This window comes from Vulpes lagopus, chromosome X, assembly GCF_018345385.1.
Source record: "Vulpes lagopus strain Blue_001 chromosome X, ASM1834538v1, whole genome shotgun sequence".
Lineage (NCBI taxonomy): Eukaryota > Metazoa > Chordata > Mammalia > Carnivora > Canidae > Vulpes > Vulpes lagopus.
Genome location: NC_054848.1, coordinates 9,548,853 through 9,571,474, shown reverse-complemented (window position 1 = coordinate 9,571,474; position 22,622 = coordinate 9,548,853).

Here is a 22,622-nt window from a genome sequence, read left to right as displayed (position 1 = left end):
AGTGCCGACCCCTCTTCTCTTCTGCCTGAGCTAGCTCATCCTGATCCGCCAACCTCCAGGAGGGTAGGGGCCGCTTATACCTTGCTCCTGGTGTAGGGCCTGGTATGCCACAGGGCTCTGTGTTGAGATAATGAAGTGAATCCCTTTCCCTAAAGATGAGGTATAGAGTATGAGCCACGCACTTGTTTAATGGATCTCAAAATGCCGTTACACTTTGCTGGGCCAGGATCTAGAGGCACGGTTCTGGAATTTTCTGTGGGCCCTAAATCATTTTGGATATGCAGTGAAGGCCATGGACATTCTGCTCGGGGTCATCTGACAATTTAGACATCGATCGATTCCCAAACTCCCATCTGTGGGCTCTATGTACCTCAAGGACATCCTCTCTTGGTTGTCCATGAATGAGTACTTGGGAAGAGACGTGCCCAGGACTGAGGGCCCTGAGAGGGGGCTTCCTGAGCGGTGGGAATGTGGGGGCCCCAAACAGAGGCTCGGCGGTCACTGAGGGCCATCAAGGGCTACAGGCAGACCGTGAAGAGCTGGAGTCAGCGAGAAAGGTGAAGAAACTCTAGGGAGGAAGACAAAGTGGGAAGAGGAGGCTTATGTCACAGAGACCGTGGAGCCTTCGAGCATACCCCGGAAGGTTCCTTGGGGTGCCCTCGAGTTAAGATCTGGTGGTTAAGAAAAGGAAATTGAGATCTGAAACTGAACCAGGACCGGAGGGCCAAAGCCCGAGTGTCCTTTTCTTCCACTTACCAAGAAAAGTGAGTCAACAGCCCTGGGCTTGGAGTACATGGTGAGACGGACAGAATGAGCAGGACAAAAGAAAATGTAATTTAACTGGTCATACTTTTTTTGTATATATTTTTTTTATTGGAGTTTGGTATGCCAACATATAGCATAACACCCAGTGCTCATCCCGTCAAGTGCCCCCCTCGGTGAAACTGGTCGTACTTTTAATGAGCACCTGCTTTGCTTTCCCCGGCCTGGGAGCGAGGAGTAAAGCAGGCACGCTTTGCTCATGGGGCTTGCATGACTGCCTGTCCCCCGATTTCAAAATCGGGGAAAGAATGACTAGAGCTCCAAACTGAGCTGAGCTCAAAGGGATCCCAACAGCCGTCTTGCACCACCCCCCCCCCCCCGCAACTCCCTCCTCCAAGAGCAGGGGTGCTCGCCTGGGCGCAAGGTGGTCCTCCCAGGGCACAGGAGGCCACATCTGAAGACAATTTTGACTGTTTTATCTAAGGGGAGGTGCTTGTGGCGACCAGCAGGTCCCCGGGGGACCCACGGGTCAGCCCCCACCACCAAGACCGATCCAGCCAAGATGCTAACAGTGCCGGGGCGGGGGGGGGGGGCGTGCGCTGGAGGGTTTTGTGCGCTTCCATCAGCTGACCGGATTTGTCCACGGCTGCCTGGTTTGCTGGACGCATTATGAGCACCAGGGGCGCTTGGGCAGCACAGGAGAAGCACGTGGGGACAGCGCACGATTCCCTGGGGCTGGCCAGCAGAGGAGAAGTTCCACCGGCTTCCCTGTGCTGTGGCTGCGGGGTTTCCCGAGCTGCAGTGAGCCGGCTCTGCGAGCTTGGTGCGGGGAGATTCCTCCCGACGGCGTGCTCAGGGGCTACCGGGAGTCCAAGACAGACGTCGCCAGAAGATGGGAAGGGTAAACCCGGTGCAACAGGCAGTGTGCACGGCTCGTCCCGAGTCAACGGCGACGGCCTCGGGCCGCACGGCCCTGCCTCCCCAGCTGCAGCGCAGCCCAGTGAGAGATGCGGGGTTCGCCTCCCCGTTGAGTCCAACCAGAGCGGCAGCATGAAGGGCGCAGCCAAAGCGCCTCGGGGTGCACCCCGCGGGCCCCTGGAAGCAAAACCTGCCCGTCTGCGCCTCACCGTGCCCATGCTTCTCTCTCAGCCCGTTTTCTTCCAAGCCCGGAGCCAAGCCATGTGCTAGCTCCTTTCCTTTCCCTTCGATTTTATGCGCTGGCAATTACACACACATGGGCTGGCGGGTCCCGGCACACGGCACATTTGCTCACTTACAGTTCTTGCTTTCGCTTTCCTTCCTCCTGCACACTGTGCTTTTAGCGGGAGGCCACGCAGGGACGTCCTGGATCCGCAGGGCTCGAATGCTTGGAGCACCACCCCCTAGCCGGGGTCGGGGTGGGCGCAGGTCAGGGCCTCGGAAGCGCAGACATCAGAGATCTGGAAGCTCGTGGGGAGCCCCTCAACTGGGCCACAGTGGCCTCCTTCTCTGCCCTCCACCACCCACCCCTGCCGGCGAAGCCCGTGCGGCCCAAAGCCCATTGGACCGTACTTGGAATAGCGAAGGTCTATAACTGAATGCATCCACCTGCGCTCCTTCCTGCCACCAGGGACACTGGCCTGGCCAGGCGAGCACCTTCCAGGTCTGCGAGCACCCTTCGTTCACATTCTGCGGCCGTTGCCGCACCATTCCGCATCCCGGGCCACAGGAGCCCAGAGCACTGGGGGCGGGCCTGGTCCATGTTATTTTTATGGAGTACAAGGACTGTTCCAAAAGTGACTGTGATTCAGATGTTTCTCACTGGCCTGTTCCCCAAATAAACTCGTTTGGTGGAAATAAATTAATTTTATGGGTCACAAAGAGATATTCTGGTTAATAAATTTGTTCCCTATATATAATCTGTCCGCTGAACAATCAGGTCATGGTTTACAGAAGCCATAAAAGAAGAACCCGAACCAAAAAGCCCATGTATCTTGTTTGAAGGTAGTGCTACCAAGCGGAGGAATAGACAAATGAGGTGTTTGGAGAAAATTAATTTCAGGATGTTAAGAGAGATTCCTCCGGCCGAGGCTGTCGAGATTAATGGGCACGCGTACGATGAGAGTAGAAGGGAGGCTGAGCAGTGATTGATATAAAATGAAATATGCAAAAGAAAAGGAGGCTCGGACTATCGAACGGAAAAGCAGATTTTTTTTTCGTACACGAAAAGCACGAGTGCACTGTTGAAGATGCGCGTTACAAAGATCCATTTCACACCGAGTGAGACAGTTTGTGGGTTACACATAGAATTCCTCCGTGGGAAAAAAAAAAAAAAAAAACCCCAACCACACTGTTGTAGTTACTGCATATGCAAGCCACAGGCCTGAAGAACCTGGCTACAAGCCCATGTTACTGTCATTATTACTTGACTAAAAGTACATAGTTTAGGAAGTTTCGGTAAAATGAGTGGGTCAGAATATATTGCTTTGCAGAAAATCACTACTTACGTTTCCAAACTCTTGCTATGAATATGGTCGGTCTTTGGAACTCAAATAAATAAATACGTGAGGGTCCACTAAAGGAATTTAAACAAATAGGCGAAGCGAGCTACTTGAAGTTGACACAGGAAGTCGATGGTTTCACATTCACAAACTAAACAGCCCAAGGAAATGAGAACGTATTATATACCAAAAGCTAACATGAAGAAAACATTTGCAGAACACTTAGAATGGTTCCCAGCACACAGCTTTGGTTTCCTTTACAGCTGCCTTCATAAACGCAGGAAATCTGGGAGACTATTCTACATCTCATTTTTAACATTACAATATACGAGAATGTTGCCTTTGGCTGTGTTCAGAGGGCTCTAACTAGAGGTCAGCAAGTTAGGGCCCCTGAGCCAGATCCCGCCTGGCCGCCTGTTTCTGCACAGCCTGGGAGCTGAGACCGGTCTTTACGTCTGAAAATGCTGAGAAGAAAAATCAGAAGGAAAATAATATTTTGTCATTCATGCAAATTAATTGCAATGCTAATTTCAGCGTCCTTGAAAAAAAAAAAAAAAAAGGTGTATTTGGCACACGGCCCTGCTCAGTTGTTTCCATACTGTCTGTGGCGGGTTTTGAGCTGCAAGGGCAACGCTGAGTCCTTTTGAGAGCGACCCTATGGCCTGCCAAGCCAAAAATATTCATTCTCTGGCCCTTTAATGGCCAAGTTTGCCCATCTCCCCTTTAGAATGCAAAGACCAGTCTAATCTGAAAGTCAAAGTCCACACACGCACAGACATACACACAAACTGAGAAAAAAAGGAGAGAGAAATGAGTTGAGTTTCAGAAGCTGCACTTGAACCTCTGCTGCGCATCTGTACCCCCTTTTTATGAGCCTGGCCATCTCAGGTTAGAGAGGGCCACCCTCCCTACAGAAACCTTACCGTTCTTTCTGCCGTGTGACCTGTGGGAAGCTCAGGTATGGTCTGAAATTTGGTGCACGAATTGGAATCACTTCTCCTGTTAGTTGCTTGAGGTCACCTGGGTTACACAACAAAACAAAAATAGCTGAAATATCTGTGTAAATGGAAAATAAATGTATATGGAGAGGGAGCTATCTGTTTTCGGAAGACAGAGAAATGTTCTTTTGGATGGGGCCCCCACTTTGTGAGGGAGCTTGCTGGCCCAGGGTGAAGAAGAAGCAGAAGGCGCTGAGGGACTTCTGTGGGTCCCATCCCAGTCAGCCAACCTCACAGAAACTTTGGCTGATTAGAGGCCATGGCAAAACTTAGGGTTGCCTGCTTGTACTGATACCGTAAAGGTCGATGGGTATTTTGGTAATAAACTCCCACGTAACTTCACGGTGGTGGGAAAATGATCACTTGGGGGGTGATCTCCACGATATGTTTTGTGAAACTTTTGCACGCCTCCTTTTTCTCAAATTCTTTTTTTTAAAAATATTTTATTTATCCATGAGAGACACAGAAAGGGAGAGAGAGAGGCAGAGATGTGGGACTCGATCCCGGAACCCCAGGATCACGCCCTGAGCCGAAGGCAGACTCTCAACAGCTGAGCCACCCAGGCGTCCCCTTTTCCTTGAATTCGAATGAAAATTAACAACAAGGCATCAGAAATGCCTGAGGTGGATGCATTCAGTTATAGACCTTCGCTATTCCAAGTACGGTCCATGGGCCAACAGCCTCAGAATCTTCTAGAAGCTTTTCAGAAACGCAGAATCTCAGCCTTCACACTACCAGATCTGCTGAGTCGGAATCTGCAGGTTAGCAGGATCGTCGTGTCATTTCAACACATGTTATTTTTCGAGAAGCACTAATCCAAAAAACTAAAAAAAAAAAAAGTTAAAAACCCTGCAGAAGGGTCTTTGAGATCCCGTCCCAGGTCCAACCAGTGCTAATTCTACTGGTGACCTCAGGCCAGTTGCTCACCATCTTTCCACCTTGGTCATCTTCTCTCCAAGGTGGGGCTACAATCGCCTTTCCCCAGTTCTTCAATGAGGCTCTTACTGTCACATGAGCTTGTGAACATGAACCTGCTTGAAAGAGTATCACCTCCTCTGTGGTCACGAAATATTAGGGACGCTAAGGACTAACACGAACAGAAGTTTACCCACGTGTGCTGCTCTGCGCTGACCTCTGAACACGGACATCTCATTTCAGACCCCCAGACCTATCCGATGAGAGCAGTCATGTCACTGTAACCTGATGAGTAGAGAAACTGAGCCTCAGGGGATCCCTGGGTGGCTCAGAGGTTTGGCGCCTGCCTTTGGCCCAGGGCGCGATCCTGGAGTCCCGGGGTCGAGTCCCCCGTCAGGCTCCCAGCGTGGAGCCTGCTTTTCTCTCCTCCTGTGTCTCTGCCTCTCTATATATATCTATCATAAATAAATAAATAAATAAATAAATAAATAAATAAATAAATAAATCTTAAAAAAAAAAAGAAAAAGAAAGAAAGAAAGAAACTGAGCCTCAGAAAAACGACGTGCCTCACCCAAGGTTACTGAGTTTTTAGTCACAGAGCTGGAATCTGAGCCCCAAGGCTGTGTTCTGATTCCCGGACTCTGCTGTGTCTAAGGTACAGTATCGAGCCGTGGGAGCGGATGAAATTATTATCACGGACGAGCATGTAAAAACCACAACACAGTGAGGACAAGGGCGTGACCTGTGTCAACCCTTTTTTTTTTCCTTACTCTATAATACTTTATTTTATTTATTTATTTTTAATCTTTACTATTTTAAAAGGGAAGGACATTTTTAAAAAAGAGGTTCCCTGGAGATGAATGGCTCCATGTCCCAGAGCACGATGAAGCAACTTGAACGTGTTAATCAAAAATGCTGGCCAACTGGTTTCTTCTGGGATTTTGAACCCGATGACTAGTGCTCCCAAGACACGGGGAGACGTCCCAGGCTCTTAACTGTGGAGACTCACTGTGTCTCGTACTTTCTAAAATAAGTACTTGGAACCACAGCTGAAGGGAGGTCAAGTCTTAAGAGTAGAAACTTAGAGAGCTGACCCTCATTTTTAAGCTCAGTGCGAAAATGTTGGCCATAGCAAGATGTTTTGTACGTTTTGCAGGATCTACTCTGATCCCTCTGGCAGCAAAAACTTAAAGCTTCCGAATAGTTTGGGGGGGGGGGAAGTGCTCTAAATTGAAGGCCTCTTGAAAGTCCTATCTCTTGGCTTTGAGCTGATATTTCTGCCTCATTTACTTTGTGCGGGGTACTTTTCTAAGAGCTTTTCAAATCTTCACTCATATTCACTCTCTCAACAACCCTTTCTGGCAAGTGATATTATTATTCTAGATTATGATTTAGATAGACTGGATTATTATTCAGCTGAGGAAGCACAGGCAAGTGAGTCTCCTAAAATCACACGGTAAGTATCCGCTACAGTTGAATTTCAAACTGAAGTGGTGGGTTCAACATTCTGCTGTTAACCACTACTCTAGAGAGCCTGCAACAAAGCTACCTCTCGGGGATTTTTCTTTTTTTAACTTGGGTTGGGTTTTTTCTCTTTTCTAAAGATTTAATTTATCTATTTGAGAGAGAGAGAGAGAGAGTGAGAGAGAGCGCGAATATGAGCGGGGGGAATGGTAAAGGGAGAAGCAGGCTCCCTGCTTATCAGGGCCTCAACGTGGGGCTCGATTCCAGGATCCCAAGATCATGACCTGAGCTGAAGGCAGACGCTTAACCGACTGAGCCACCCGGGCACCCCTTAACTTAGACTTTACTATGATTTGAAAATATGTTATTAAAGTAGAATCTGGAGGCTGCATTGGTAAAATATTGGTGCTTTCTTCTTTTTTAAATATTTTTATTTATTTGTTCATGAGAGACAGAAAGAGAGAGAGGCAGAGACACAGGCAGAGGGAGAAGCAGGCTCCATGCAGGGAGCCCGACGTGGGACTCGATCCCGGGTCTCCAGGATCTCTGAAGGCAGGTGCTAAACCGCTGAACCACCCCGGGTGCCCATGGTGCTTTCTTCTAAAAAAGGAGGGGCAGTTGTGACAGCTTTGAAGGGTCTGACCCCTGCACTGGCATCTGTAGTCTTAGCCTATAGCAGAAGGGTGATTTTCCAACCCCCCACCCACCCACACACCCAGGGGATGTTTGGCAGACAAAATTTCTGGAGGTATTTCTGATTGCCACAACTTGGGGGGAAGGTGAGAGCAGAGAGCTTCTACCAGCGTCTAGTGGGTAGAGGCCAGGGCTGCTGCTAAACATCCTACAGCACACAGGACAGTGCCCGGCAAAGAAGGACCTGGCCCCAAATGTCAACAGAGCTGAAGTTCAGCAACTTCATTCTGTGGGAGTTGAGTAGACAGCATTTATCGGGTGCTAGGGAAGAATATACACAATCACAGACCAGAGAGGGGCTGGATGTTAGATGTGACAGACGGGTGGACAAATCGTTGCAAAAGCATGAGGACCATGCTGGAATGGAACCTGTGCAAGGTGCTTAAAAGGTCCATGGGAGGGACCGGTGTCAATGGCCGTCACATGATGCCAGGGGGAGACTTAGAGAACGAGGAGCCTGAGTGCCCGGCGGATAAGAACCTGCAGCATGGAGGAGAAGCTACATGGGGCTTGGGGTTTGATTTTCTTTTCTTTTCTTTTTTTTTTTTTTTAAGCTCTGGCATGCCTCGTTGCCAGTTTTCTGTCTCAGCCTATAAGGCATTCCCATTGTCCGCCCTTAGGAGACCAGTGGAAACTTTGGGAAAAGCCAGTTGCAAGCGGAACCAGAACTGTGGGCTTGCCCACGCAGAAAAGCCCTGTGCAGGGTGGAAAGACGCAGCAGAATAGAAGAAATAGTGAAAGGGATTATTAGGGGAAGGGGCGGGGGGAACTGAGTGGGAAAAATTAGAGAGGGAGACAAACCAGGAGAGACCTCTAACTCTGGGAAAAGAACAAGGGGAAGTGGGTGGGGGGTGACTGGGTGACGGGCACTGAGGAGGCACTTGATGAGATGAGCACTGGGTGTTATACTATATGTCGGCAGGTTGAATTTAAATTTTAAAAATGTCAATAAGTAAATAAGAAAAAAAAAAAAAAGAGAATGTGACCAAAAGTAAATACGCCATTAGATGTGATCAATCCTAGATTAGGGCACAGGGTGTTCTGACGGCAAGAAGTGATGGGTAATGTGAAAGCTCTGATTTATCCGGGACCATTAAAAGCTTTAGGGGAACAAAACACAGCATCAGGCAAGGGGCTAGATGGGAATGGCAGGAGATGCAGCTCTATGCTCCTAGCCAGTTGCATGAGAAGATTACTAAATCCTCGGATGCTCACCGTTCTCCATGATTCAGCTGGGTTTTCACCCCCCGAATGGAAGAGGTTAAGCCAAAGGGGTTTAGGGGTCAAGCTGCAAATGGAACATGGATCGGCACGTGGCCAACACGCCCGAGCACCCCCACAGTGACCTGTTTTGGTCCTCGTTCTAAATACGGCGTCCGCTTCGGCGCAGGTTTACATTTTTAAGCAGAAGTCCCGGGGTCCTGGGTTTCCCCTGAACCCTCACTTTTTGCAAGGACAGAGGGGACCTAATTTGCCGCACGGGTCTTTCTCGAACCGAGATGGTCTTTGGAAACTTTCTTCCCCAAGTTCATTTGCGAAGCCACAACAGCGCAGGAGTGTGTATCTCGGGGAGACGGTGGGAGTTTGTTCTAATCAAATTGAATTTGTCATTTTAGTGAACCCCGGGGATCCCCGGGTTCAGTTGCTCCTTGGAGGGTTGGGATTGGAGGGGTCTGGTGAAGAGGCCGGGAGAGAAGAAGCATCAGCACCCATCCTCCCGCGGCCCCCCACTGCTGGGAGTGCTGGTCAATGTGGTTTCTGTTCGGGGTGTGCAGAGCCAGCGACTTGTGCAAATGCACTGCTGATGGATCAGCTCATGGTCAAGCAGCGTCTCCGCTGGAAAACAGCTTTTTTTTTTTAAATTTTTATTTATTTATGATAGTCACACAGAGAGAGAGAGAGAGAGAGAGGCAGAGACACAGGCAGAGGGAGAAGCAGGCCCCATGCAGGGAGCCTGACATGGGACTTGATCCCGGGTCTCCAGGATCGCGCCCTGGGCCAAAGGCAGGCGCCAAACCGCTGCGCCACCCAGGGATCCCTGGGAAACAGCTTCTTTGTGGGGAAGGAGCGCGTCAAAACCACGTGCTTGAGAGCCTTCCTGCTTCTTCCTAGGATTCATCCTGGATCTCTCCGAGAAAAACCGTGGGCCACTAAAATCCACGGGGGCCCCGACGGTATGTCCGCTCAGACGTATAGCCTGTGTACTTTTAATTTCGGGAAAGTTTGTTTCCAAGGATGAGGGGAAGGCTTTTCCAGACGATCCCTTCCCTCCCAGAGATCTGTGGAAGTCCTGGGATTTGCTGGAAGTGAGGCAATATGAAGACCAGCCAAATAAACACGCTTAGAATCCTATAAAGAGCTGCCAACAAACTGCTCTCATGGGCTGGAAACGCAGGTCGTGACTCCAGAACGATCTGAAATCAGGCCTGGGCCTTTCCTTGACCGTCTGAGTGAAATAGCTCAGGGCCCAGTCGCATATCCTGCGGAAGTCTTGCACCCATGCTAAAGTTCCCGAACATTCCCAGTGGTTAGTTCCCTCCTCCTGGTCATCGCCTCCTCTTCTCCACTCCAGCTCCAGGGGCGTCCTGGCTTTAGGTCACTTTTAGGCTTTGCACCCCCTGTGACTGGCAGGTCCCCATCCCCTTCACACAGAGATCTTTATCCTCCCTCCTCATTTTCTCAGGCTCCTACAGTTCCCAAATTCTTGAGTTTGGGACCATGCGGGGAAGGAGGGGGCGACTTAGCATTTCCACACAGGCAGCCCTCTGCCTCCCTGTCGCCCCCAGGTCCCGCCCTTCCCCACTGGGGGGCCGGGCCACCAGGTTGCACATTTAGCCACAGGAAGTTCTGGGCCCAAATTCTGAAATCCCAGGTTTTCTGTGGGGGTTTATTTGTGTCCTGAGCCTGATCATATCCTCAGAGAGAGGAAAGGCCACAGGCAAGCCTCCCAGATACCTTTCAGATACCCCCCCCCCCCAATCAGGATCCAGAAACAAGGAAACGAAGGGTTTTCCCAACACTCGGTCAGACTCTAGAGAATGTAAATTTTCAAAGGAGGGAGATTGCAACCTGATGTGGGTAAGTGTGTCCGCAGCACCCTGAGCACGCCTGGCAGTTAGGTACGTGCAAACCAAAGCTCCAGTGACCGACCGAATGAACGTGGCCAAGGAACAGATCTCAAATTCATTCGCCTGATGACAGTTGAGCTGCTAGTGTGTGCGGCAGGAATTGAGAGCAGCAAGGAAGACTTTAGGAAAATGAGAAGGGCCCAGCACGTGCCCCTGATGAGCTCTAGGTGAGTAAGGAGGAGAAGTCACTTCCACAGAGAAAAACCCGGGAGGTTGCAGGACAGGAGGCTAGACAAAAAAATAACAGCACGTCAGGGGGGCGCCGGGGTCACTCAGTCGGTTAAGCATCTGCCTTTGGCTCAGGTCATGATCCTGGGGCCGTGGGATCGAGTCTCGCATCTGGCTCCCTGCTCAGTGGGGAGTCTGCTTCTCCCTCTCCCTCCCCCCACCCCTTTGTGTTCTCTCTCTCTCTCTCTCTCTCTCTCAAATAAATAAGTAAATAAATAATAGCACATCAGGTAGAGCCGATGGGAAAGGAGGCTCTTTAGTCAGATGAGAAATCTCTGGAGTAACCAGAGTCTCTCTCACTGGCTGGGGACTTCCTTTAGCCTGTCCTCCCCCTCCTCCTCTTCCCCCTCCTCCTCCCCCTCCTCCTCCTCCTCCTCCCCCTCCTCCTCCCCATGCCTCTAAAGCCATATTTTCTGAAGTCACTAGCATTTGTACAAGCGCTATATCCTTTGACGGGTTGGGTGGATATCAATATTTTTAACCATTATTTTCCACATTAGAAGTTCAAAAAAATAAGCTATACGTTAGTCCACCAAATAAATACCCTTTTGCAAAGCAAAAGGCAGACAGACAAGTTCGTAAGAAAGTGAAAATGCCCCTAACAAGGCCAATCCCCCACCCAAAGAGCAGTAGCTCTCATGAGATCAAAACCTTCTCCCTCTTCGTAAAGAAAGGAGGCTGTTGGGATTCACCAGGTGAGGCTGTGGACCCCCCCCCAATGAGTTACTGAGCTAACCTTAACCAGCAGAACACAATTCACAGCGGGGGGGGGGCACTGCTGCTGCTGGACGGTGGGGGTCAGGGAACCCCTCTGTGGCCAGGGGGCCCCTGGGCATAACCAGCCGAGCAGGGGGTTCAGAAGCACACACAGTTTCCCTCCTGCTGCAGGTGGGCCTCGAGCCTCAGGTGTGGCCTGGTGTGCCTCCCTTGAGGAGGCTGACAGGAGAGGCTGGGATGCACTCGCAGGGAACTCCCGGCAGGCACAGGGGCAGAGCCCTCCAGAACCGACTTAGCTGTCAGGACTTCTGGAGGGTCCCCCCGAGTGGGCCTGGCCGACAGGAGGCCTGGCTGCTTTTCTCTCAATCAGATGTCGCCCCATAACATGTGGCTGCAAACCGGTCCTCCCCACATCATATGGAGAGTCTTCTGAATAGAACTTAATCCCTTCTTATACGATTATAGCAGCATAAGTTTTTTTTATAGACATTTGAAGAAAATATAGACATGCATAAGGGAGAAAATAAAAATCAGCCACAAATCAAAAGCTCACTATAATCTCTGCTAATTTACAGGGACCCCCCCCCTTTTTCAAAAAATCTCCATGCCCAACGTGGGCCTCGAACTCACTATCCCAACAGTGAGAGAGAGTCCCATGCTCCACCGACTGTCTTTTCCTCCAATGTTATTCCTGAGTGTGATTTTTGTTTTTTGGTTGTTGTTGGTGGTGGTTTTTGGTTTTTTTTTTAAACCACTCAGACCATTTCATATGTACCGCCTCGTATCCTTCTCTTCCCTCATTTAAGCAATGCTATGCCGCTGTTTGCAGACTGTTCGAGGAGTCTGATGACATTGGAAGCAAGCAGCTGGTTACCCAGGGAGACAAGCTGGAGCTGGTGGGTGGAGAGCAGGGGTGACCATTGCCTGGCTGCTCGGAGCCCCTCAAGGGAGCACCACCTCTAGGCACACCAATGAATGGATTTGTGTCAGAGAAGCTGCAGCTGCAAACACTCACCACCCAAGCCCCAGGCTCTCCCCCACCAGCTTCGGATCAGGGTTGCTTCTGTGGTAGAAGCACAGGCAGGTCCCTCTCCCCCGAATGTCAAGTACCGACTACGGTCAGACCTTTCCAGCAGCATAAGAGACATGTTCAGGATAACACACCAAGACACACTTGGGGTATTTGTGACTTTGCAAGTTTTCCACAAGTACACGTGTGGACATTTTCTGAAGTGGTGAAGCCAGAAAGTCTGTTTTTTATGAGCTTTCACTCACTATTCTGACTTCATTCCCATATTCTAGTTTAGGATTAATGAGAAACATGGAGTATCAACCAAAGTTAAGCAAATATACCCATGCATAGGCTGTATTTTTGTGTTCAACAACTGAAAATGAGTCATCAAAATTTATTAAATGCTATAAATGCTTAGGTCATCAAGAGCTTCAGAAAGCTCCAAAAGTCAAATGAAAAAAAGAAAAAAAAAAAAAAAGCTCCAAAAGTCTATCCTGCCACTTTTTTTTCCTTTTCTTTTCTTTTTTTGGCCAGTTGGGTATTTATTAAGCATTGCCTTATTGAGTGTGGATTTGGAGACATTCATTCCTACGGGGATTTTTGCCCTCTCCAATGCAACAATCACAGGGAGATGATGAGCTATAGAACGATTTATCATGAGAAAATATTTTACAGAGTAATCACTTTGCTGAGGAGCAGTAGGGATGGAGCGAGGTTGCAACAGCATGGAAACGGCTCATCCGTACATTTTTTTTGTAAATAGTAATGAGCGTTAACACAGTTGAGTGCCTCCCATGGTCCAGGAGAGAGTTCTAAGTTTTAACTCTTTTCATCTCCACGATGCTGTTAGATTGAGTTTATGAGTAGACCCAGTTCGCAGATGGTGAAAATGAGGTGCAGGGAGGCTTAGTAACTTAAGACACCGTCCCAAGTAGAAAGAGGCAGGGCAAGGACACAATAGACCCCCGTCCTGGAACCTCTGCTCCTAAGCACGCCCTATACCACACTTGCTGGGCTGTACAAGATCTTGAAAGGGTCTCTGCTTCATTCATCCAGCAAAACCCCAGGAAACACTCACTGACATTTGCACTTCTGGCGGGCCAAGCTAGTCCGGGACCCCAGGGCCACCACGGTCAGTAGAATGTGATACCTGCCCTCAAGGAGTGTGTTCCAGTAGGGGGACAGAGAGAAGTAAAAAAGCAACTATCATCTCATTTAACCTTCCACCAGAGTGAAGTTCAAGCAATTCCAGACAGATCAGGAGTTTTCAAACTTGAGGAGTAAAAATCCGAATGCAAAGACCTAGAGGGCCGTCCGGAGAGTGCCCCTGACCACAGCCCAGAATGACCCACGTGCCCAGAAGACAAGAAAGTCAGGGCTCCGAAGGCCCAGAGGCCGGCCTGCTGCAGAAGAACTGGGTGAGAACCGGTCCAGCCCGGCTTTGCAGGTGGGGGTCAAGAGAGTAGAATGCGAAGCTACTGCAGAAGCTCCCTCCTGCTGGACCCAAGAAAATCAGGGACTGTGGGTGAGCCTGCTCTTACGATCTCTACCTTAAGCCTTTTTGTTTGTTCTCAACCCAGACTGGGAACTGTTAAAGGGAATCAGAGGTGTGGACGGATGTTCTTAGAAACGTATAAAAAAAACTCCATGTAAGAAACCACAGATACGTTGCATTTCTCACCACTGCCAAACACCTCTCTCTCTCTCTAAGATTTATTTGAGAGAAAGAGAGAGAGAGAGAGAGAGAAGGGGCAGAGGGAGAAAACATCCAAGCAGACTCCTGCTGAGCCCCGAGCCCGATGTGGGGCTCGATCTGAAGAGCCACGAGATCAGGACATGAGCCCAATCCAAGAGCTGATAGGGGTTCCACCCCAAATTGCTGGCTGATGCCAAACAGTCGATTGCCGCTTATGATTCCCCCCTCGAAACATGCCATATAATTACATCATCACATCACTGCTAATCTGGCTTGTTGGAAGCCTCTGGACAGGACGGTTAGGCTCACCGCTGTCCTGGAGGATCTGTCTCCTGGGATACTTCTCAAGCCCACTTGCAATAAAGTCGGAGGTGGCCCCTCTCCCACCCTGTCTTTTCTAGATGCTTTAGCTCAGGCAAGTTTGGGAAAAGGGTGTGGTTGGCCAGATTTCTTTAAAGACGTCACGATTGAGCAATGGCTAAAGTCTGTCGAGAGCCAGCAGATAGAGCAGATAACAAGGCCCTCTTGGCTTCTTGGCCAGTTGTGATTCTAGCCTGGACTAAAAACCTGTTTACTCTTCTCTTAGGAAAAATCCGGGCCCTCCTCTCCTTGCTTATACTGGAAAGGGCAGGGCAGGCTTTAGGCTTATCAGTAACGCGTTTATTTTTCCTCGAGTCCACGGACCTGATCTCTCCAGCCGCCAAAAGACGACGGAAAGGCTGAGCAGCCAATGGCAAAAGTATTTTGTTTTCTCCAAAGTTCATCGCTAGGAACCGCTTTCTGCTCCTGATTTTACCAGGCCCCTCCGAGCACGAGGGGCTTTGCCCGGTTGGACCCGAAGGCCCAAGAGCTGAAACCTCTCCCCTTCTCCTCGGAGAGCAGAAGGAACGGCCTTGCCCTGTCCTGGTTTGGATTCAGTTTCCTCTGATGGCTTTTTGAGTTTGTCTCTCAGCCCGATGATAGTAGACACAGCAGATTCATTCGTGGAAACTGTCTGGCTTCGGTCTGTGGTCTGTATGTTGAAATATAATTGAGTTATTCTATTACCGCTCTGTTTAGTAGCCACCCACATTTGGAATGCTTCCACCCTGAGTGACAGACACATCTTTTTCTATTCCCATTTTAGAGTTTATTTTAGAATTTAGGATTTGTCGTTCAAGGGACGGGATGGCGGTAAGATAGATAGAAACCCTTCGATTCTTGGTAAGGCCATCCTACGTCATTTATGGGGCCCAGTGGAAAATGAAAATGTGAGGCCTATGTTCAAAAATGATGAAGAATGGGGATCCCTGGGTGGCTCAGCAGTTTGGCGCCTGCCTTCGGCTCAGGGCGTGGTCCTGGAGACCCTGGATCGAGTCCCACGTCGGGCTCCCTGCATGGGGCCTGCTTCTCCCTCTGCCTGTGTCTCTGCCTCTCTCTCTCTCTCTCTCTCTCTCTCTGCATCTCCCATGAATAAATGAATAAATCTTTTTAAAAAAATGATGAACATTTTCAAGACAGAGACAGCAGAGCATGGAACCAAGCACGGGGTCCCTCTGAGTGGGGAGATCCGCATGATTAAACAGGTCTCGTGCCCACAAGGTCAGCCCCAATTGTTTGTTTAGAGGCAATTTGAAGGTTATCCAGGCTCTGTATTTTCTCTCATCCACTTTCCTGCTCGCTGGCTTGAAACAAATCTCTGGCCCTTCAGAAACGGCTATGTGGGGTGCCTGGGTGGCTCAGTGGTTGAGCGTCTGCTTTTGGCTCAGATCATGATCCCGGGGTCCTGGGATCGAGTCCCACATCGGGCTCCCCGCAGGGAGCCTGCTTCTCCCTCTGCCTGTGTCTCTGCGTCTCTCTGTGTGTCTCTCGTGAATGAATAAATAAAAAATCTTTAAATAAAAAAGAAACAGCTATGTTAAGTTGTGGACTGGGAAAATAAACAATATAAATAGAAATTTACTGATATAGCTAAAGGCACTTGGTGGAGGAGCTGTAAAGATACTAATAGTGAGGGGCACCTGGGTGGCTCAGTGGTTGAGCATCTGCCTTTGGCTCAGGTTGTGATCCCGGGGTCCTGGGATTGAGTCAAATCTTTTTTTTTTTTTTAAAGGATACTATATAGTGAGATACTTCTCCAGTGCCTGATTATCTCATTTGCCCTTATAGTGACATCGCATGATAGCGTGGGAGAAGAGTAAAACCTCTGAAAAGAAATTCAGATGCTCCGAAAGTTAAACATAGACTTGCCCTATGACCCAGCAATTCCACACCTAGGTATCTACCGGGGAGAGTTGAAGACAGGGCCTCACGCCGATATTTATCCAGCGATGTTCTTAGCAACGCTGTTCACAATAGCCAAAAGGTCAAAACAACCCAAATGGCCATCAATGAACAAATGGATAAATCATGGTATATGCAGCCGATGGAAGATGGTTCAGGCATAACAAGGAATGAAGCACCGATACAGACTACACATGGATGAACCTCAAAACCACGATGGCAAGTGAAAGAGGCCAGCTGTAAAAGGTCATATATTGTATGATTCTATTTACATGAAATGTCCAGAATAGTTCAATCCATAGAAACAGCGAGCAGATTGGTGGTTGCCAGGGCCTAGGGAAGGGGGGATGAGGAGTAAATGCTATTGAGTTTCCCTTGGGGTTGATGAAATATTTTGGAACAAGATAGAGGTGATGGCTGCACAACATTGTGAATCTCCTAAATGTCCTGAATTGTTCACTTTTTAACTTGACGTTATGGGAATCTTACCTCCATTTCTCTAATGCAGGAAGCCAAGTGAACGAGCCCTTATCAGTATAGATTTGAGGTGGGAGGAAAAGGCCCAGAGCTTCCAAGCTATTGTCCCCAGCTACCCCATCATGGTATATGGAGCCACAACCATTAGAATCACTCTAGAAAAGAAAAGAAAAAAAAAAAGAATCACTCTAGAAAGATCCTGCTTCACTGCAAGTATGTGTGAGCAAGGAAGTATGACACAAATGTACCCTGATGCCAACTGAACAATTCCTTGTTGATGACTTTTTAGGCCATCTGGACCCGAGAGAGCCAAGTTCAAGGACTGAAAGCTGGTTACCTTGGGAGTGTCACCTCTGTTCTCCAGATCGTGGTGCCCACCTGCAAAATGAGGGAGCTGGAGTGGATGTTCCCTAAGGTTCTTTAAGACTCCTGTGTTCATCAGGTTGGAGTGCAGGGGGACTTGTGGAGGCCCAAGGGTGAGGGGAGGAATCAGAATGGGGACTGAATCAGAATGGGGACTGATCCCAGGAGTAAGACAAGAGTAGGAAGGCTTAGGAGGTTTACACCTGGGGCCCATAAGAAAAGAGGGGATGAAAAAAGATAAAAGAATCAGGAGGCTAAAGGCAAACTGAGCCTAGTGCATGATTTGGTCTAAAGAGGAGAGGCTTACTATCCAAATTCTAGAAGACACAGTCTATTTATAATAAAAGGTGTAAGTCATGAGGTAAGGAGATGACTAATACCTTAATAGAATATATAAGCCATCCATCACAATTTGGGATTATAGAAATTGGTATTTTGGCTGGTATTACAGAAATTCAAAGATGAAAAGGCAACGAAGTCAGTTGAAGAAACAGACGTCGGTGGTATAGACTGGGGCCATTCCCAGTGTGGTCTGTGGGCCAACAGCAGCAGCATCCCCTGGGAGCCTGGGAGGAATGTAGGATCCCAGGCCCACCTCAGACCTGCTGAATCAGAATCTGCATTTTAACAAGAGCTCCAGGTAACAGAAATGCACGTTGAAGTTTGAGAAGCACTGTCTAGACCATATTTCTGGAGACATTAGCTCACTACAACCTCATTTATACTCACATGCTCAGCCCGCTATGCCCCCCTACTACAGAATTTTTAGCAGTTGAACAGGACTTGATCCCTCAGTGGGCAGGAAAGAACCCAAAATGAGATGCTCACGTTGGAGGAGTCTATGAAGTCTGGACCACAGTAGTGGATCATTGTAATGGGGATCAGTTGCTCCAACTTTGAGCAAATGGGATCTCGTAGGCCATGTTAGCGGCTCTTAGCAAGCCTTCGGAATCTAATGAATCTTCTAAAACAGAGGTCAGCAAACTTTTTCTGTAAGAGTCAGTTAGTAAATATTTTTGGCTTTGTGGGCACAGAATCTCTGTCTTTGTCACAATGACTCAACTCTGCCATTGTAGCTCGAAAGCTGCCGTAGATAATACGTAAACGATCGTGCCTGGCTGTGTTACGATATAACTTAATTTGTGGACACTGAATTTTGAATTTCATATAATTTTCATGTCATGAAATAGTCATCTTCTTCTGATTTTTTTCCAATCATTTGAAAATGGAAAAACTATTCTCAACTCATAGGCTATAGAACCACAGACAGTGGGCTGGATTTGGGCCCTGGGCCGGAGTTTGCAGACTCCTGTCCTACAAGGAAGGTAGTCAGCCTGGGGAGAAATTACAGGTAGAAGAAGTCTAATATATTTCCTACTCAAAAGTTGGAGCATGAGATGAGGGCCAGAGAAGCATGGACATGTAGTATTTACCCGCCCTTTCGGATTTTGGACCGTGGCAGGGGGGACGCCGTAAATTCCCCTTTCACGTGGTCTCTGATTACAGATCCAGCAAAGAGAACTTATCACTCCACATCGCCGTGGAATGCTTTGGAAAGTTCACACGGAGACTCTAAGGAGTTTATGTAAACAAGCAAGATTATGGGAGTGAGGAACAACATAAATACCCTGAATTCTTTTTCCTCTGAAGATGCCATGTAACTTGAACTAATCTAAAGGAGACTTCCTAGTCTGTCATCTGTTAAAATCCTTCACCTAAAGAGCCCAGCCACGAGTCACTCAGTGATACCCAAGGCGCCAGCGCACTTGCTGCAAGAACTTCTAGGCCCTGCTGACGTGAAACAGGAGCCAGAACCGCCGTGACGCTATTTTTCCCTCAATTAATTTCTTGATTTGCACTTCATTACAACCTGCTGATAACTTCATGGGCTTATACATAAGTTTCCATAAACTTAAATTCTTTGTTTAAAAGATCTTTGGAACACTCTTCTTTTTCCATTGCAATTAAAAACAGACTAAAGTAGTTTGCTATTGGGGCTATTTGTGGTATAAGAAATCCATAGAAATATGAGAGATTCCTTCTCTGAAATCCTTCATCAAGAAAAGGAGTCCGGGGCACCCAGGTGGCTCAGTTGGTTGCGCGTCTGCCTTTGGCTCAGGTCATGATCCCAAGGTCCTGGGATCGAGGCCCAAGTCCCGCTCTCTGCTCAGCGGGGAGTCTGCTTCTCCCTCTGCCCCTCTCCCTGCTACTGTTCTCTCTCTCATTCAAATAAATAAATAAATAAATAAAATCTTTTAAAAAATAAAAAGGAGTTCAAAATTTGATAGAAGTGAAGTGAATTGCTATGGAACTCCCTCTAGTAATTTGTTTCAGAATGCAAACCACAGGGGATGCTTTTATCCCAAGGCTATCCTGGCCTAAAGGCTAAGATTTGGGCAAATCTCCTCTATTAACTAACACTTTTTTTCTTCCCAATTATGTGAATGTTTGGAGTACAAATTGTCACAGAGTGCAGGGAAAATAATTTTGGGGGAGGGGGGCGGGGAAACAATTTTACAATAGAGACCGGGAGTTTGCAATATTAAAATTCTTTGAAATCATTAATCTATCCTTTGAGTCTAGTCTCTGGAGAGCATCTGATATATAGGAAGAGAAAATGTGAGCCCAAGGATGTTTATCATCACATTACCCCAGATTAGCGAGACACTGGAAACAATCTAAACTTAAAACAAAGGGAAATGATAAAAATAAATTAGGATCTTATCATGTGATAGATTATTATACAGTCATTGGAATGCTTAGTATTTCATTTTGTGAAGTGGCCCCTCGAGATACTAAACTATGAATAGAAATCTTCTGAATGATCAGATGAAAAACTCACATGCTTATATATTTTAGAAATCGGGAAAGATAAAATAAGATTACAGAATTAAGCTCAAACGTATAGGTAAATGTGTAACAAGAGAAGTGAAAGAAATAAATATTATTTTATTTTATTTTAAAAAAATCTCTCAGATTGAATTTTAAAAATCCAACTTTCTGTAATACATGGGAGAAGCATTTATTATTATTTCTAAAGATTTTATTTATTCATGAGAAACTCAGAGAGAGAGGCAGAGGGAGAAGCAGGCTCCATGCGGGGAGCCCGATGAGGGACTCAACCCCGGGACCCGGGATCATGCCCTGAGCCAAAGGCAGGTGCTCAACCGCTGAGCCACCCAGGTGCCCCTTTGGGAGAGGCATTTAAACCATGGTGACTCAAAGCAGAAGATAAGCAAATGGAGCAAAGACACGAAGAGAGGAAGAAAGGAAGGACAGACTCGTGGCATCAAGTACGTTCACAGTGTTGCACAACCATCACCACGATGCGTCTCCGGAACTTTTTCATCATCCCAAACAGACACTCTGTATGCGGTCAGTAATGATTTCCCATTCCCCTCTTTCCTTAGCCCCTGGTAACCACAATCCTACTCTCTGTCTCTACAAATTTGCCTTTCTCCCAGTACCTTGTAGGAGTGGCATCATATAATATTTGTCCTTTTGCAACGGGCCCTTTGCACTTGGCATAATGTCATCAAGGTTCATCCAGGTTGTAGCGCATACTAGCATTTCATCCATTTTTATGGCTGAATACTATTCCGTCGTGTGGATAAACAACATCTTGTTCATCTATTCATCTGTTGGTGGACACTTGTTTCGACTTTTGGGCTAGCACGACTAGTGCTGCTGGGAACATGGGTGTACAAGGATCTGTCTGACTCCCTGTTGTTGATTCTCTGGGGCATACGCCTGGGAGCGGAATGACCAGATCATGTGATAATTCTAGAAAGTGTATACTTTTCAAATCTTGATGGAAAGCAGGGCCTTCTAGGCAAGACATAATATTCAGAAGCCATAAAGGAAATTATCTCTACATTTAGCTACATGAAAACTACGAAGCTCCTTATTTCAGAAAATGTTATTTCTAAAGCCAAAGACTGAGAAAAACATGGCAGCACCGATGAAAGTGAGTTCACACAAATCAACGAGGACAATTGGTGGATAAGCCAATAGAAAGGAGGCAAACTGGAAGTTTCTGGAGGGGCAAAAGGAGGGGAAGAAAGCAAAGGGCCACTGAACTTCTGAAAAGATACCCACTCTCACTTACAACTGAAGAACCACAAAAGAGGACAACAACGAGAAACTGTTCTAAACTAGGAGTGTCTCGTGAATAAATAAATAAAATCGTAAAAAAAAAAAAAAAACCTAGGAGTGGCCCCCAAAGTTGACATTTGCAACACCCAGTAGTGGCCAGAAAGTCAGTGTACATTCACGTACAATTTTGGTGGACTTGTAAATGTTCTCAACGTCTTTGAAGAACAATTTGGTGACACGTGTTGCAGTTTGCCTGGCACGTAAGTTCTCTCCCAACGTCCACGCGTAGGTACGGAAAGTTTGCTGCAGCGTAGTTTGTAGCGCGAAATGGATAGAAGAACCTCGAAAGTTTATCGCCACGAGACTAAATGGATTTTGATATATGCAGACAATGGAACGTATTCAAAGATAATGGTAGTGAAGTTACGACAAGAAGCCAGGCTTTCTGACCTTCTCTCTTCTCCATGGATTCTCTTCACTAAGTTTCAATGTGTTTGAAATTCCCTAGAATGGTGTTTGGGGTGTGCGCACACATGTATGTGCGTGTGCGTGTACGCCTGAATCTTCTATTGTAATTGTTTTTCTTTTTTTAAAAGATTTTATTTATTTATTCATGATAGACACACAGAGAGAGAGAGAGAGAGAGACACAGGCAGAGGGAGAAACAGGCTCCACGCAGGGAGCCCGACGTGGGACTCGATCCCGGGTCTCCGGGATCACACCCTGGGCTGAAGGCGGCGCTAAACCGCTGGGCCACCCGGGCTGCCCTGTCATTGTTTTCAACTGCCGCTCCTCATATTTTGTTTCTTGTCTTGCTAACGTCAATGCCAAGAGCTGTAGGGGGAAGTTTCTTCCCAGGGATTCCACCATCTCCAGAAGAGACCCTGGCTCCTCCAGAAGTTTCACCAGCCTCCCGCTATCAAGGAACTCGGAACAGGTGCACACAAACCTGGGCACCCCCGGGACCCTGGCAGGTGGCACACCTGAGCCTTTTCTTTCCAGAATGTGCATGCATCATTCCGCTGTCTTCCCACCCAGCTCCGTCTCCCATTTGCCTGAGACGTTCTCTGACCCTCCCTGAGGCCCCTCTCACTTGGCAGCATTAGGCTCAGAAGTCTGACCCGCAATCCTTAGTCCCAACAACTTCTTCAGCTTCAGCCAAGAGGCCAAAAGGATTCCTGGGTACCTGTACCGGGAAGCCACTGACCTGACGTTTGACACGCAGGTGGGCTTTGGCCCACCCCATCATGACCTCTGCTAGATATGCCTCCACTCGCTCCTTCTGCGATGAAACCCGAATCTGTGTGGGATGCCAGTATGCTGCTGACCATG